At 39.2% G+C, this 16,634-nt stretch overlaps 1 protein-coding gene across 4 annotated transcripts in view; it reads right to left on the bottom strand.

Moving 5' to 3' along the window:
- Nucleotides 1–2,247: 2,247 nt before the first annotated feature.
- The window catches only part of LOC109678496 (alpha-1A adrenergic receptor-like), a 171,820-nt gene continuing 157,433 nt past the window's right edge, over nucleotides 2,248–16,634 (bottom strand). For all 4 annotated transcript variants that reach the window (XR_012440537.1, XM_074052402.1, XM_074052403.1 and 1 more), the window contains one exon: nucleotides 2,248–2,447. The gene's annotated coding sequence lies outside the window, so the exon portion shown is untranslated. The remainder of the gene's footprint in view (nucleotides 2,448–16,634) is intronic.

The raw sequence follows: 16,634 nt of genomic DNA, 5'->3' as shown, positions 1-16,634 counted from the left end.
CTATCTCTAACTTCCCAAAATCTCACACACCAGCTTCTAATTAAAACTACTGGGGCTAAATGGGCTAAAACCTTGTTAGTATGGAAAAATAAGGATAACATACCTTCCCATATGTTTTTTATAGAGCTTAACGTATGCTTGGGAACATCAGGAGTATTTCTCGTGTGAGGGACTCATTTCTATCAATGTTTCTACTTTGGACTGGCACCTGTATCCTGGTACACCTGACCCCTAATATAGATATTACCCTAAATAATCAGTTCTGAAGTTCCACACTTACAATGTAGAATGAACCAAAAAGGCCACTCAATCCGGTCCTCTCCTAACTGGGCCAAAAGTAACTGCAAAAACAGCTCCCAAAATACAAAAGCTACCTGTCCCCCCTTTTATATTACCAAAACCTGTCTAAAGATTTTATTAACAGATGAAAAAATGAACCAAAACTATCTGATGGTTATCACTTTTCAAAATAAAAGAAAAACAGATCTTCTAATAGTTGAAAGAACTTCCCATCTCACTGTAACCAGTGGAGTGCTGGGAAACTCGGATTAAGACTTGGTATTGGGCATCCTGGCTACTGCACCCGGCAAGGCCCCTTCTGGTGCCTTGTTCCTATCAGTGCTCCTGTTCCAGTCAAGACTTCTAAATTTGTTAAGCAAATTTCTCTCTTCCAGGGTGAAAGCCTTTAGGATCCAAATCGTACACAACAGGGCTATCAATCTCTGGAAGTGTACGAGATTCCCATGAACAACATTGATTAGGTTAGACAAAGACTTAACAACAGAAGTTATATGATGACTAAATGAGTCCCAAGGGATGGCAGCAGGAGGGGGCAATAGCCCTGTTAGGCAAGGTCTGCAGCCCCTTGTCAGGTCCAAAGCAGACACCAAAGAGGGACAACCTCCCCCAGCAACCTACACAAAAGAATTTTTTTCAGGCTATTGTCCCTTGGAGGAAGGTTAAGGCAGATAGGAATTAGGGAAAGATTGGGACTTTCAAATCTATATAACTTAACTTAGTGCATCTCAGATTAGACATGTTCTCTCACTCTGAACCTCTCATTGAATGTAGGGGGCTCAGTTCACTTGTAAATCTGTTGTTAGCTGTAGAGCTAGGAAAAAAGGGAACTGTGGAAATAATTTCCTCCACCTGAACTTAGGGTACCTGAAAATTGGCATAAGTATATGTATAGTCTGCCCACATTGCCCCCACCCTTGCCCACAGGCCACTGGAGACCGGGAACAGCACAGGATTTTCCCCAACTCCAAGTTAAGGATGGTGAAAAAAACACCTTAAAACAAAAATCACTGCTTTTTCCTGCTCAGTGCTCCTCCACTCCACCTGTTAGAGACCACACCTGTAATTCCCTTACCCTTTTAATAAACTTCATTATCACCCTTACTATGTCTATGTGTTCTACTTGGACTCATCCATACAGAACACAAGAGTCAGATCAAAATTCTCAGCAATGACAACAAAACAATTCCTTATGAAATGTAGACACAGCCTGTAGTGGATTTCCAAAATTAGTTATACAAAAGCATATAAATTTATATCGATCAATCTGAGATTCCATGAAATTCCAGTAATATGGAGGAAATGAATGTACATTTTAAAAACGAGCTCCTGATGGATGGGCCAAACCATCTGCTCATTATTCACTAAAAGAAAGGCTTACAATTGGAAATACATGTCTGTTGCAGCATAAGCCTCTCTCAAGGACCTAAGAGCCATTTCCAGGAAGGTAACCATCATGAGAGTAAGACCTCAGTCTCTAGGATCCCATAGGAGGACAGAATTATAACTTTGATTATTATAAGACAGCAAACACAGCTGGTTCAGTCTCATTTACACTAACCATCCCTTTGTACTTTTCACCTCTCTGATTCAGGCCCCCTCCACTACCCCTCAGTTATTTCCTTTCAGTTGGCTTTAAAAATCACTAAATCTGAGGTCATGTAGACCATGTTTCCCTCTGAAAGCTGTGCCCTTGGGCAAAGAAGACACCCATCCCGGATAAAGGAGGACCATTTAGGTCAAGGGTATGCAAGTAGCTGTGCTCCCCTGCCAGAACTGCCAAACAAGCTCCCATGGGTATTAACTTACTTAACCCATTGAAATATTACGTATTCAATAGAAAAAGCATTTTACTCAATGACACATGAGTGGTATGAATGGATTAATACATCTCCCAAAAGTCAGCCCCTAGCTTCCTTCGCTGACAGGATGGGTGGGAATCTTACCTGCAACAGTGGTCTTCTTCCCTGTTTCCACTGCAATCCTCAGACAGTGGTCATTGCCCCATCATTAGCTGTGGCATCTTCAGGTCACATCAATGTCATGTGGTCCCCCCAGTAGCCCTGGCATTGGATCGTGTATTTTAGTTATTTATGTATTAGTTTTACTTATTCATGATCAGCTCACTCGACTTGGCACCCTTCCAAAACCTGTTCAGAGCAAAGAAGAGATGAAATAGTTGTGAATAATCTATAACCTTCAATAATTCCCTTCTTAATTGCCTAAAGATCATAAGGCATAGTATGATGTCCTAAAATAAGTAACAAGTGGTCAGAATTGAGAATTTATTGTCTTGGTTTTATTTTTGTTATATTTGGCAGCACTGTGGTTTGAAGTTAGTACATTGGACTTGCTAGGCAGATGCTCTACCACTTGAGTACTATGTGAGCCATGTCTTCGTTCTGTTATTGCTTTAGTCATTTGAACAAGAAGGTCTTGTGGCTATTGTTTGTTTTTGTGGGGGCCAGCCTTGGACCATGATCCTTCTACACATGCTTATTGCATAGGTGAGATGACAGGAGTGGCCACCATGCATGGGCAGATAGTTTGTTTTTAATATGATTGCCTAATTGTAATATTATATCCTTTTTATTTAAATAATGTCTACTTTAACATAGGTTTGGAAAATTCATGAAAAGTTCAGCTACTAAAGATTGATTCTTCCACCCAATTACTAAATAGGGAAATATTAGATGAATTTCTCTTAAAACCAGAAAGAAAGTCTTTACTAGAAATTTCTCGTAAACACTGTATTGAAAATCCTATCAGTAAAAAGGAGAAAATAAAAAAAAATTAGACCATAAGGACTGAAATAAAAGAAACTACAAATGTATCTAGATAACAGAAAATCCAAAAGTACTTGGTTAGCTATCAGCTCAATATACAAAAACTGAGTTTATTTCTAAACAGTATACAACTGAGACAATGAAAGATCAAATGGAAACAAGTAAAAAGTACCTTAGAGAACTTCTTAGAAGATAGTGCAAGACATTTATGGAGAGTATTATAAAATTTTATTGAGTGATATTAAACAAAAACCTCATAAATGCAGAGTACAAGAATCACAATTACAGGCAGAAGAGGGAATTAAGGAAGAGTAACAGAGGGGTGGGTTTGATCAAAGTACTTTGTAAAACTGCCTGGAAATAGCACAGTTAAACCCCTATCATTAATTTATGATAATAAAAAAATTTAAAAAGTAACAAGCAGGAAGAAGATATTGAATATTCATATTGAATATCTGAAGGTATCAGTTTTCCCTAAATCTATCTAAAGGGTCATTAGAAGCACAATCCATAGCTCCAAAGCAAATAGAAATTGTAACTTTTCACTTGTGTTTCTGTTTTTCATTTCAATTTTCCCCTTTCTTTTATTTGGATTATATGAATAGTTTTTATTGTTCCATTTTAACTGTAGTTTTGATAACATCTTTTTATGTAAAAGCTTTAGTGGTGGCCCTAGGAACTACAACCTTGCCCCTCTAACTTCTGGTCGTACCCACAGAACTCAAATCCTAACTGTACAAATCACATTGGAAAAACATTTAGGATGAAATTTCCTATGACCTTCAGTAGGGAAATATTTCCTAAGCAGGATAGGAATACCCAGTATATGAATACATGAAGGGAATATTGAGGAATATTAAGGAATATTTTGAAAACATATATTCTCAGGACCTTTACCTTGAGTTACAACCCCACCAGCTGTATTTTGTGATGAGTTTTTCTCACTATAGGTTCTTGTGAAGTATTATCCCAGGCTGGCTTCAAACTGCAATCTACCAGATCTCTGCCTCCTGAGTAGTTAGGATTACATGAGTGAGCCACCAGAACCTGGCATGATAAGATCTTTTCAAAAATCATAGTAACATTCAAAGTGCAAGGTCAGGTGACATGGCTCAAGTGTTAGGGTGCCTGACTAGCAAATGTGAGGCCCTCAGTTCAATCCCTCAATCCACCAAACAAACAAGCAAAAAAAATGAGAAGAGAAATCAAGTAAATAAAAACAAAGAAGTGGAGGAAATTCTGCAAAATCTGACTCTTGAAATATAATAACCTTGACCATTCTCTAGGAAGAATGATAAGGACTGTCTGAGAGGAGAGAGAAATTGTAAGAATTATGGGTGATGTCATCTCATATTCTATACCTATTAAACAAAAAATCAGAATGGATTAGCAATACCTTTATGGGAATAAATAAGCAACTGCTATCCTTGAAAGATACAAAAACCAAAGCCCATTCAAGAAGAAATACATTGGCTCAATAGCCCTATGTCTATGGAAGAAATTGAAATTGTAGTTAAAATTCTTTTCACCAATAAAATCCAAACTCACGTGGCTACAATATCGGATTCCACTAATCGCTAAAGAAATAAATGATGTAATTCTACATAAACTCTTGCAGAAAATTCAAGGGCAGAGAAAACTTATCAACTCATTTAATGAACTCACTGTTATTCTCATGACAAGACCAGAAAAAGGCTTTATAGAAGATGAACACAACAAAGATTCCTTCATAATTTTTGATGCAAACATTCTAAATAAAATTTGGCAAATAAATTCAACAATATGTAAAAAGCATGATATTTCATTACAAAGTTTTACCCAGAAATACGAGGTTGGATTTACATTCCAAAATCATTCAATGTAATTCTCCATATTAACAGCTTAAAATGAAGAAAGAGTAGAGATATACGTGTATATCATTACATATGTACATACCTTCTATATACAAATATATAATATAAAGATGTTTATAAATATGCATATATCTATACATGATTTCATGATTATATCCATATAATTATTGATGCAGACAAATGTATCACAAAATCTAGTATCAATTTCTTCTAAAAACATTAAGCCAACTAGGAACAGAAGGGAAGTCCCTTAACCTGACATAGATTATCTAGTAAGAACTTACGAGTAACATTTTACCAAACTGCAGAAAACTGAACCCTTTCCATCAAAGTACAGGAACAAGAAATACTGTAGGTACATACCACTTCTATTCAGTTTGCTACTAGAGGTCATACTTACTTCATTAAGACAAGGAAACCCCTTCCCCCAAAGAAAGATCCAAAGGGTAAAAACAATTTAAAACTAACTTTACTTAAAGACGACAAAATCATTTATATAGTCAATTAAACTGACTTTTTCTGGTGGTATTAGGTAATCAACTCAGGGCTTCATTCTTGCTAGGCAGGTTCTCTACCACTAAAGCCACACCACCAGCCCAAGTGAATCTTTAAAAAATATCCCAAGTTTGTTGCATGGCTCAAGCAGTGGGCACCTGCCTAGCAAGCATGACACCCCGAGTTAAAACTCCAGTTACTGCCAAAACATTTTTAAAAATCAAAACTTCTAGAAGCAATAATTGAGTTTGCCAACTTTACAAGATCCCAGATCAATATTCCAAAAATTTTATAGCACTAGTCATATAAATAGAAATAAAGAACAAAACCCATTCAAAATAGCATCAAAATATGAAATTCTGAGGAATAAATCTTACAAAACCTGCAAATCTCTGCATTGAAACTTTAAATCTAAAAGCAATATCCTTTTATCTTTTTTTCAGACAGACCCCCAATACAAGAACCTATGATGTAGACTTAACAACGTACATCAGTTCTTTCTCTTATAAATAAAACATGGCAGATATAAATAAAGCTCCATTCTGCTCCTTGTGCTTCCAATATTTCACTCTCCTGTCTTTTAAGAGTCCTTTGAGGTCTGATAGAGTATCGTGGGATTGACACATCCTCAATACAATATTACTCATTAGTCAATCTACACTTTCTACTTGTTTTCTTGCTTAATAATTCAAAAATATTCAAAAAATAATTTTTAAATAGTTGGATATTTCTATTTCATTCAATAAGGATCTGTGTCATATATGATCTCAGGGTAAAAGAAATCTATTAATTAGAATTATTTACAGTAGAACATATTCTCAAATATACATGAGTAGCCTTTTCATTGAAGAATGGCTTTTATACAGAGAGCCTGCATAGAAGAAAAATACCAATGTAAATTGCAAGTTGCCAATGCATTCTGAATCACAACTCTGGTCCTGATATCAAAATTATGTTTCTAATGATGTTTTAACAAAAAAACCCAAAGCCCTAGTTAATGTAGGATGCACATCTACAGGAAATGTTATAGTTATAGAAGACAGGACTAACTCTAAGCCACTTGGTTGTGATCAATTAATAAATTAGAATTGTACTGCATAAGCAATTAGCAAGCAGTGGATTTGTTCCACTAGGTCAGTGACTCATGCAAGGCCCTCAGAACAAGAGTTTTAAGGTCCCAGGGCAGAGAAGGTCATCCTCTGGGGTAACACATGCATGCAAATACCATGTTTTGAGCAGGTGGCACAGGCTTCTGTGATACATATGGGGCTGAGCAACCCCTCCCATGGATGGAACTGGATCATCTCAGTCCACGTTCCTCACAATCTTACTGGTACTTGAATGCCCCAAGAATCTTAAAATGCAGGTTCTTATTCATTCAGTACACTAGGATGTGGGTTGAGATTCAATATTGCTATTAAGATCCCAAATGATGCTATTGAGGAGCAGGGCCCTTAGTAATCTAGGCCTTTTCTTTTATAGAGATTTTTGGGACAGTAAATGAAAATTGATTTTTAATTCAAAACTCATGGCTGTACTGGACCCTAACAAGAGAGTGTCCCTGTCCTTTCAGCTTTGAATCTAGGCATTTACCTCTCAGTATAAGGTTGTTTACCTACACTAAAAATCTATTGTGTAGTAACTTTCATGAGTTATATTAAATAAACTTCTGGATAACTTGATACAACTTCTACATCAGCAGTTGATCTTTTACCTGGAACTTTTATGTTACAAAGCCAGCTTCTTTCCTCAAACCCCATTCACTAACCTTCAAATCTCTCTCCTGCGGCTTCATCACCTTACACAGTCTTCACAGAACTGAGGAGTTAAGAGCTTCATCTGGCTTAGGCTATAGTTTATGGAAATACTGTGGCAGAAAAGATCCTCTATCCAGATCACTAATACTTTTCCATGTCAGCAATACAGATGTTTCATGTTTTCACTTTTGTGGTCACTGAAGTAGCACTTCATATTTTTTTCAAGAACTTTTGCTTTGCATTCACAACTTGGCTAACAACCACTCATTACAACTTCCATCTCTCTTGGGTATTGATTGGCCTTCCTGTCCAAGCTTAATCATTTCTAGATTTTGATGTAAAAATGAGAGACTCTTGATTCTCTTTATTCTTGAACACTCAAATGCAAAGGAAGGTTATTACTTGGTCCAATTATATCTCAAAAGTGGGTTAAGTTCACTGTCTACATGAACATAGTTTGTGACTCAACAAAATAAATAGCATAGACCTCACATCACAGTGAAGAGTAGAATCATAATGAAAAAGTTTGAAATATTACAAGAATGAATGAATTGTGACAAGAGAGATGAAAAATTAAGGATTGCCATAATCTTAAATTTATAAAAGTTGCAAATTTTGCAAAGGAGAGTAAATTCAACTCACTAAAATGAGGTATGCCTGTGCAGTCACCTCAGGAGAACACTGGGCTATTTGCTGACTACTGGGCTAAACTCCCAACCCACCTTCTAACTCCTTATGGATGCTCAACACCATGCCTTAAGAAACCAAGTGGTTTTGTAAGTGGCCAATAAAAAAATCACTGTCACATCTGATAGGAAATGTGTTCTTCAACATGAACATTCACCTAATCTTAATTAAACAGTGATTCCTCTTCAAGGATATTTCACAAGCAGACATTTTCTCTGCACATCAAGTATGTCCAAAGAGAATACTATGTCCTTTGTAAGAAGTGATGCCTTTCTCTGATTTAAGACATATCACATATAAATCAAAATTTCCTCTTCCTTTAAATGGATGCATATTTGAATATTTATTTGCTTCTTTTCTTATACAAATCCAGTTCAACCACGAAAATACATTAACATGAAGCACACCAGAAGTAAAGAATAGTCATTAAAAATAAGTCCATTTTAATAAATAACCTTTAGTAATTGGTCTTACTAACCCACACCCCTTAGATGAAGACTTTGTGGCCAGTGTGCTTCAGTTTTGGAATTTTTGAACATTTAGAAATGCATGTATTGTACTTCCTGTATTAATCAATATCCCAAAGGAATGCACATGGCAAGGTGTTTGGACAATTGAGCAAGTGACTTAAAATCCTATGTTACTAGACAACGTTAGCATACATCATAGATAGGATCAGAATCATGGAGTATTTAACATATTTCTAATACTGGGGACTAAGTATTCAATTTTGCCTTTGTGTGTGTAACAGTAAATATCAGCCTTCCACAGAGAAATTTAATACGTGTCTTACTCCTGGAGTGAGTTTAGGGCAGTGAGGTCATGAGCCAGCAACCAGCAGCCAGTCACAGGGATGACCATCACCTCCCAACCCTGTGCAGGCACAAGCTCAGAGGTACCATCGTGAGGTTATTTCACACAACACAGTAAATTATCTTCCAATTGAGTAGAAAATGTTGATAGGAAGGGAACTAAATGCAGGGGAAAAATATCAGAGATGTGTAAATACGGTGTAGAATGCAGAATCATCTCACGGATGCCCAGGTCCTAATGTATGGACACTGAGAATATATGTCAACCACAGAGACAAGTGTTGTGCAGGTGTGACTGAGGTCATGAAAGTGACCTGGATTACCATGTTGATCCAAAGCAGGCCAGGACATTTAAAAGTGACAGTGCTGGAAGAGGACCTTGCTTGACCTCGGGACTCCACCCATGTTTCTTTTCCCTTTGCTGACTTTAACTTATGACTGACTTATAGTGGCAGGGTACGAGTATGACCATACACTTAGTCCTCCAATTCTTCCCAAAGCCACTGAACATAGGGATGGGGCTAAGTCTTCCCTAACACAACTTAAAATTCTTTCCCAGAGCCTGCAGAAAAAACAAATCACAGCAAAAAGAAACACACATAAAAAATGATACCCATTGACACCTGAGCAGAGAATTTAGCCACATGCACCCAGACATCAGAACTATCGACCATTTGTTTTATATTAAGCCACAAAATGCAGGCAACTGCTTATAGCTACAACAGGAAACCAATACAATGTTAAAGTGAACAAATGCATATTGCTCTTCTGATAAATAGTGTAACAGTACAAAGAAAATATATAGTACATTCATTCAAGTTAACAATTCACATAGAGGCAAACGGCTAAAGGATAGGTAGAGCCTCAGCTCAGTGTGTGGCTTACAGTGAAAAGCACCTACACTGTGAGACAGCAATGAAGAGCTGCCATCTCAGTCCCTCTTTTAAAAAGAAACCACAATACTCGTAATTATCAACTTGAAAGTTCTGCTGATTTAAATGTAAGTTGTGTACAGAGCCAGTCTCAGAGAAAAATTAATTCATTGAAGTCACGGTGTGTTTTTTTTAGTCTATTCCTGCTGCTATAACAAAATGCTACAGAATGAGTAATGTATAAATAATGGAAAGTTACTTTTTGCAGTTCGGGCAGTGTGGCAGTCCAACATCAAGGTACCTGCATATTCAATGTCTGCTGAGGCCTGTTCCTAACACCACCTGATTGTTGGGTGCTCTCTTGGCAGAAGAACAGGAAGGGCAAAGGGCCTCACTGGTTCCTTTGAGCCCTTACACAAGGCACTAATCCCATTCATAAGGATGGAGCCAGTGTGACTTAATCACCTACTAAAGGTTCTACCTCTTAACACTATTGTGAGCTCTAACTCTAGGCAGGTAATTTTACAGATCATCACCTATGTTGGGGGAAAAGAGTCAGCCACTACCCCTTTATATGACTGTTAGCATTCTTCAAAGTTTTGTTTGTTTCAGATAAGGTCATGTAAATAACCCACAATGAAACAGTCAAAACCACTGAGTCACTCTGACACTCTCTTTTAGGTGACCTACAGTACATTTTCCTCACTATCATTCTACATTCTCCACCCAGGAGACATTCTTGTATGGCACTCTTTTGAAGATGTAGTGTGGTAAATGACCACACAGTGAGCATGCTCAGGAATGAGTCAGCCTCTAAATATGATGACAAATTTTTACTATGTGAACAGATGTAAGTTTCCCCCAGAAAAGTTCCTCGCTTCCTTTGTTCTGGGAGGTATTGATATGAGAGCTATCTTTGGTGTTCTCCTTGATTGCTGTAAGAAATAAACCTGTTTACACTCTTTTATCTCCTGGCTATGTTTATTGGCTTTGCCTTCATGAACACATTGCATAAGATCAAACTATCTCATTGAGACTTAGATTCCAACATAGGGATATGGGGGTACGGGAGACCCATACAATCAAACCACAGCAGAAACAGACAAAGTACAGGAGAGGAAAAACACTGCACTGATCACTGAGATCCAAGGACCAATGAGCTGAGATGAAGGATAGGAAAAAGGAGGGACTGGAGGGCCCACATGGGATTTGGGGATCCAAAACGGTACCTTTCATTCATCCAGCCAACATTTCAGTACTAAGCACCACAAGGTGCTGCAGACACAGAGAGGAGTCAAGCTCTCTTCAAGCCAGCTCACTGAGAGGAGGCAGCCAGCCCAAGACAGTGCTCTTTACAGCACAGCCTATACACACCCAGCCTGCTGACAGGACAGAGGTAGCCATCATCTATTCTCACACACACTAAGATTAACATTGTCAGTGTTCTTGACAGTGTTTCCTGTTGGGCACTTAAGCTGTAACCAAAATGATAATGATGCTTAGATATGACTTCCCTCCAACATGTTTAAAGTGAAATCAGGAATGTTCACTGTTCCCCAGTCATTTTATGAGGAGTAGGGGTGGGGGCAAAAGTAGGAACCATATTTAGCATAATGAAGGATAAGAATGCATTAGCTATTTACATAATTTAAAACTAGTTTGGATTGAAAGGTCTGTCAATAAATAGATGCCTCTAAGGCTGAAGGTAGTACTTTGTTCCCAATCCCTGGGATCCTGTTTGGGAAGAGTTCTAAAAAGATTTATGTTCAATCATCCTGACCTCTTTGAACCCCTGCAGACGGAGGGAGCCCAGCCCCTCTCTTGTATCCACAACTATAGTAGTACTCAGAGGCCTCAGTCCTGTTCTCCACACTTCAAACAAAAGCTCAGAGTTAAGACTGGGAGTTTAGGAAACGCCCCAGAAATCCCCTGTATTCAATTAATTCACTTGAGGTTCCCATTTTGCTAAGAATGATATGTGCACAAGTCCTCCAAATCCTGTTGCCTGTTTTGAAGCATGGCTACACTGGCTAAGTCACCCTTGAGCTTTCCTCTCCACATGAGTGAACTCGTGTAGTTCTTCACTTTTGGCATCTTCCCTGGGTCTGTACTCTATAGCTATTTTACCACTACGGAAATAAAGTTAATGAAGATCAAATAAATAAATAAATAAATAGATGCCTCCTTGAGGTTTTTTTTTTTTATCTTTTTGCACTCTACATAAGTTGTCCACCACTGAACTATTTTATTAATTTTTAATTAAAGTTCACCTTAATCCTGGTGTATGCATAGTTTTATTTGAATCAACTCAACTTTAACATCTACTTCTCACTAAATAAACTGGCACATACTTGTTTGGGGCCAATCCCAGAACTTCATGGAAATACCTTACTGTTTAATTCTTTCACCTTTTGTTAGAGAACTAGTTCTTGACTCAACTAACGTCAACATTTATTGACAAACTAATAAGAGTCTCAGAGATAAAAACCATTAAATAGATCACAATCCACTGACTTCTAATGACATTCTAATGAGATCAATCTGCTATCCAACAATCAGTATTTTGCTGCCTTTTAGCTTTGTTAGATGAGCCATGTGCTGCTAAGTAAAGGTTCTTTCAGGTAACACCTTTCCTCTTGCCTTTGCAGTGAAGGAAAAACAGCAAGTTATCTAACATCATGAGCCTAAATTAAATGAAGTCAAACTGCAGTATCTTTTATTGTGTTAAAATATCCATAATGAAAAGTGTACCAATTTACACATAATGAAAAGTGTACCAATTTAAACATTTTTAAATTTTGTAGCTTGGTGGTATTAAGATATGTAAATCTCTATGTAGCCGTGACTCCATTCATTTCCATAACTTTCTCATCCTCCCAAACTGAACCTCTATATCCATTAAATCCTAAGTCTCCATTCTCCCGTCCCTCACCCCCTTGATGCCATATGAACTAGGCTTTTAATAACAAAGTGATTTCTTCTGGTGATCACAAAGCTTCTTCAGGTCCTACCGAGAGCATTTGCTCCAAGAGCCTGTCACAAATACTGTGTAGACTGTTCCACTACTCACCTTTTACAGCCTCTTTTTCAGAGCACAAGAGTTACAGATATTAAATACTAAATCAGTAGTACACTACATACCCCTTCTACAGGTTTTCCTGAACTTTATTCCCTCTCATTGCCTGATCTCCATCTCCCATGCATCCAGCACCCATTGATAGGCACATTTTCACAACCCCTGACAGGTGTTCCTATGACCTCCAACCCTCCTACTGGGAGAGGATTGATTGTCCCGTGGGGCATATTGCAGTAATAGAAAAATCTGGAAAGGCACAAGCAAGCCACAGAGCCTGGGCTCCAGAGCCAGGCATGGGCTTCCTTGATTAATCCTGTTTGGGAGTAGAAGTAGGAGATGCCCTCCATAGTATTTCAGGTTCCCCAAATGTGATGACTGTCACCAGAGGGGCATCCATAGCCATTTAAATCATTTTGTGTACAGTTTCTGGAGCTCCCATTAGTTTATTCAACTCTTTGCCTTTGGCTGAAAAATAAACTGCCCTGGGTTATAAATCCGAGTCTGAAATTCCACATTTTAGTTAGCAGCTACTTTGACGGTTGATCTATAATTTGCGTTTATCTACTCTTTTGTGACATGACCCAAAAAAATTCATCTATTTCTCTATGCAAGTGTCTAACCAAGTATTTTACATAGGAAAAAAATATAATTTGCTATGTGTACTCACATTGTGCTTGTCGGGCTGGAGGTGTGGCTCAAGTGGTAGAGCACCTGCCTAATAAGCACAAGACCCTGAGTTCAAACCCCAGTACCACCAAAAAACAACACAAAACAAAACAAAAAAAAAAACCAACCACATTGTGCCTGTCAAAATGGCTTTTTGGACCCAAGGAGCCAAAAAATCTCAGAACAAGGTGGATTTAAAACTTATTACAAAACTATAGTAATCCAAATGGTTTGGCTCAGGCACAGAGACAAACCAACAACCCATGGACTAGAACAGAAAACCAAAGTGTGCCAAAACAATTTCATGGCGGGAAGAACAGTCTTTTCAACAAACGGAGGGCTGGCAGCGTGGCTTGAGTGGAGAGCACCTGCCCAGCAACTGCAAGGTCCTGAGTCCATCCTCAAAATAAGTAAACAAAGATACAAATGGTGTTTGAGAAAAGTAGGTATTCACATCCAAAAAAAAAGAAGTTGCACCCGTATGCTACAAACAAAACTTAACTGAAAGTATGTAAAAGACTTAAATATAAAATTTAAAACTATAAAAGTTAGGAAAAAAGTTTCTTTATATCAGGTTTGGAAATGAATTCACAGATATGACACCAAAGGTACAGGCAACAGTATAAAAAAGAGACTAGTTGGATTTCAACAAAACATAAACTTTTTTGTATCAAAGAACACAATCAAGAAAGTGAAAGAACTTATAGAATGAGGAAAATATTTGTAATTGATATATCTGATAAAAGAATGATAGCTAGAGTATAAAAAACTGCTATAAATCAATGACACAAAAAAATCAGATCAAGCTGGGTGCCAGTGGCTCACACCTGTAATCCTAGCTACTTGGAAGGCTGAGATAGGAAGGGTTGCAGTTCAAGGCCAGCCTGAGCAAGTAATTTGGGACACCCCATCTCCAAAATAACCAGATCAAAAATGGACTGGAGGTGTGGTTCAAGTTGTAGCATGCCCAGTAACAGCAACAAAAGTTAGATTGAAAATGAGCTATGTGACTGAGCATGGTTATACATAACTATAATCCCAGCACTCAGGAGGCTGAGGGAGGATCGCAAATTCAAGGCCAGCCCAGGCTTCATAATGAGACCCTATGTTCTCAAAAAGCAAATATAACAAGACCACCGAAGAAAAGGGCAAAGTGTTTGAATAGACATTTTTTAGAGAAGATACACAAATGGCCAATCAGCACATGTAAAGTTGTTCAGTGTCACTCATCACTAGGAAAAGGCAAATAGAAACCACAATGAAACGTCACTTCACAGCCTGGCACCAGCGGCTCACGCCTGCAATCCTAGCTACTCAGGACGCAGAGATCAGGAGGATCATGGTTCGAACCCAGCCCGGGCAAATAGTTTATGAGACCCTATCACGAAAAACCCATCACAAAACAGGGCTGGTGGAGTGACTCAAGGTGTCGGTCCTGAGTTCAAGCCCCAGTAGCACACAAATAAAAAAACAAATAAATAAATTCTGCTTCACATCCATTAGGAAGTCTTCTATCAATAAACAAAAACCCAGAAAGTACCAAGCGTTGGCAAGGATGTGGCAAGATTGGAACCATAGTGCATTGGTGGGAATGTGAAATGGTCATTGTGGAAAATAGTATGGAGATTCCTAAAATTTTAAATGTAGTCTTATTAACCTAGGATCCTGCAATGTGTTTTGTTTTGTTTTGTTTTAGTTTTTGCTCAGAGCTTCAGCCTTGCTAAGCAGGCTTTCTAACATTTGAGCCATACCCCAGCCCTTTTTTACTTTTTTTATTTTTCCAGTGGGATCTGGTGTATTTGCCCGGGGCTAACCTCAGCCTCCCATGTAACTGGGATCACAGGCACATGCCACCACACCTGGCCCAATGCCATGCTTTTCAAATCTCTATCTGGTTTTGTCTGCCCACTTTCATTCCAGCCTCCACCATGCCCATCAGGGTAACCCAGAAGTCCTTCAGGGTATCTACGTCCTGCCCTGGGCCTTCAGCCAACTGCTCCTACATGGGTACTCCTGGTGCCTGCTGTCAGCTCCTGAAGCTCCTCCTAAATGAGCAGCAGTAGGCAGGGTGGCCTGGACGCCAGCATGGGTGAGGTTGGTGATATGGGTGCCAACAAATTTGTCACAGTGAACCCTACTGAGCCCTCTTATGCTGAAGGTGGAACCCAACATGCAGGCCATGTACCTCCAGCAGAAGGTGCAAATCAAGACTCTCAGCAACAAGCTTTCCTCCTTTATTGACGAGACCTGGCTCCTGGATCAGGTGGAGTCCTCTGCAGTAGCAGAAGATGGATGGGGGCAACGCGAACCGCATACTTGAGAGGTACCTCAACAACCTTTATGGGCAGGTGGGCACCATGGGCCTGGAGGAGCTGACGCTGGAGGCACAGCTTGGAAACATGCAGGAGTTCAGGAAGGACTGAAGGAAAGTGGAGGAAGAATTGATTAACAAGTGTATGGAGGGGAAAGTGGCCCAAACAATGATATGCAAGTAAGTCAATGTAAAAATAATAAAATAAAAGAAAGAAAAAAACTGCATATGGAGATGGAGAAAGAGATTGTCTTCCTCAAGAAGAATGTGAATGAATTTCTTGAACAAGATAGAGCTGGAATAGAACCTGGAAAAGCTGACTGAGAAGACCAAGCTGTCAGGCAGCTGTATGAAGAGGTCTATGAGTTGCAATCTCAGATCCTGGACACAAACATGATCTCACCTACGGATGTGGATGGCATCATTGCCAAGGTCTTTGACCAATATGAGATCTCCAGCTGCAGCAGGGCAGAGAGCATGTACCAGATCCCATAGGAGGAGCTGCAGAAGTTGGCTGGGAAGATGGAGATGACATGAGTTGCACAAAGTCTGAGATCGCCAAGATGAACAGGAACATCTGCTGGCTCCTGGCTGAGACCAAGAGCCTTAAATGTCAGAAGGCGTCCCTGTCAGCACTGATGCTGGGCAGCACGAGGAAGTGACCATGGAGGACACCAGTGCCAAGCTGGCAGTTGCTCCACAGTAGGCCAAGCAGGCCATGGCTCAGCAGCTGCAAGAGTATCGGGCTATCCTGATGCCATTGGATATCAAGAGCTCCACCTGGTGCAAGCTAATTAAGGACCAGGAGAGCCAGGTGGAGGCTGGGACGCAGAACCTGAGAATCCATGCAAGGGCTACCAGAGCTCCTCAGGCAGGCTGAGGCCCATCTCTGGGACCTGAAAGCCCTAGCCTCAACGGTGGCCTGAACCCCTTGCACTTATGAGAAAATGAGTATGCCCTTCTCTCATCTTTTTCCTAAATCACCTTTGGAAACCGTTAATGTGGGATTTAGGATTACATCT

The sequence above is a fragment of the Castor canadensis genome, chromosome 13 (assembly GCF_047511655.1).
Source record: "Castor canadensis chromosome 13, mCasCan1.hap1v2, whole genome shotgun sequence".
Lineage (NCBI taxonomy): Eukaryota > Metazoa > Chordata > Mammalia > Rodentia > Castoridae > Castor > Castor canadensis.
Note: the sequence above shows the minus strand (reverse complement) of the source record. Positions and strands in the feature narration are given on the sequence as shown.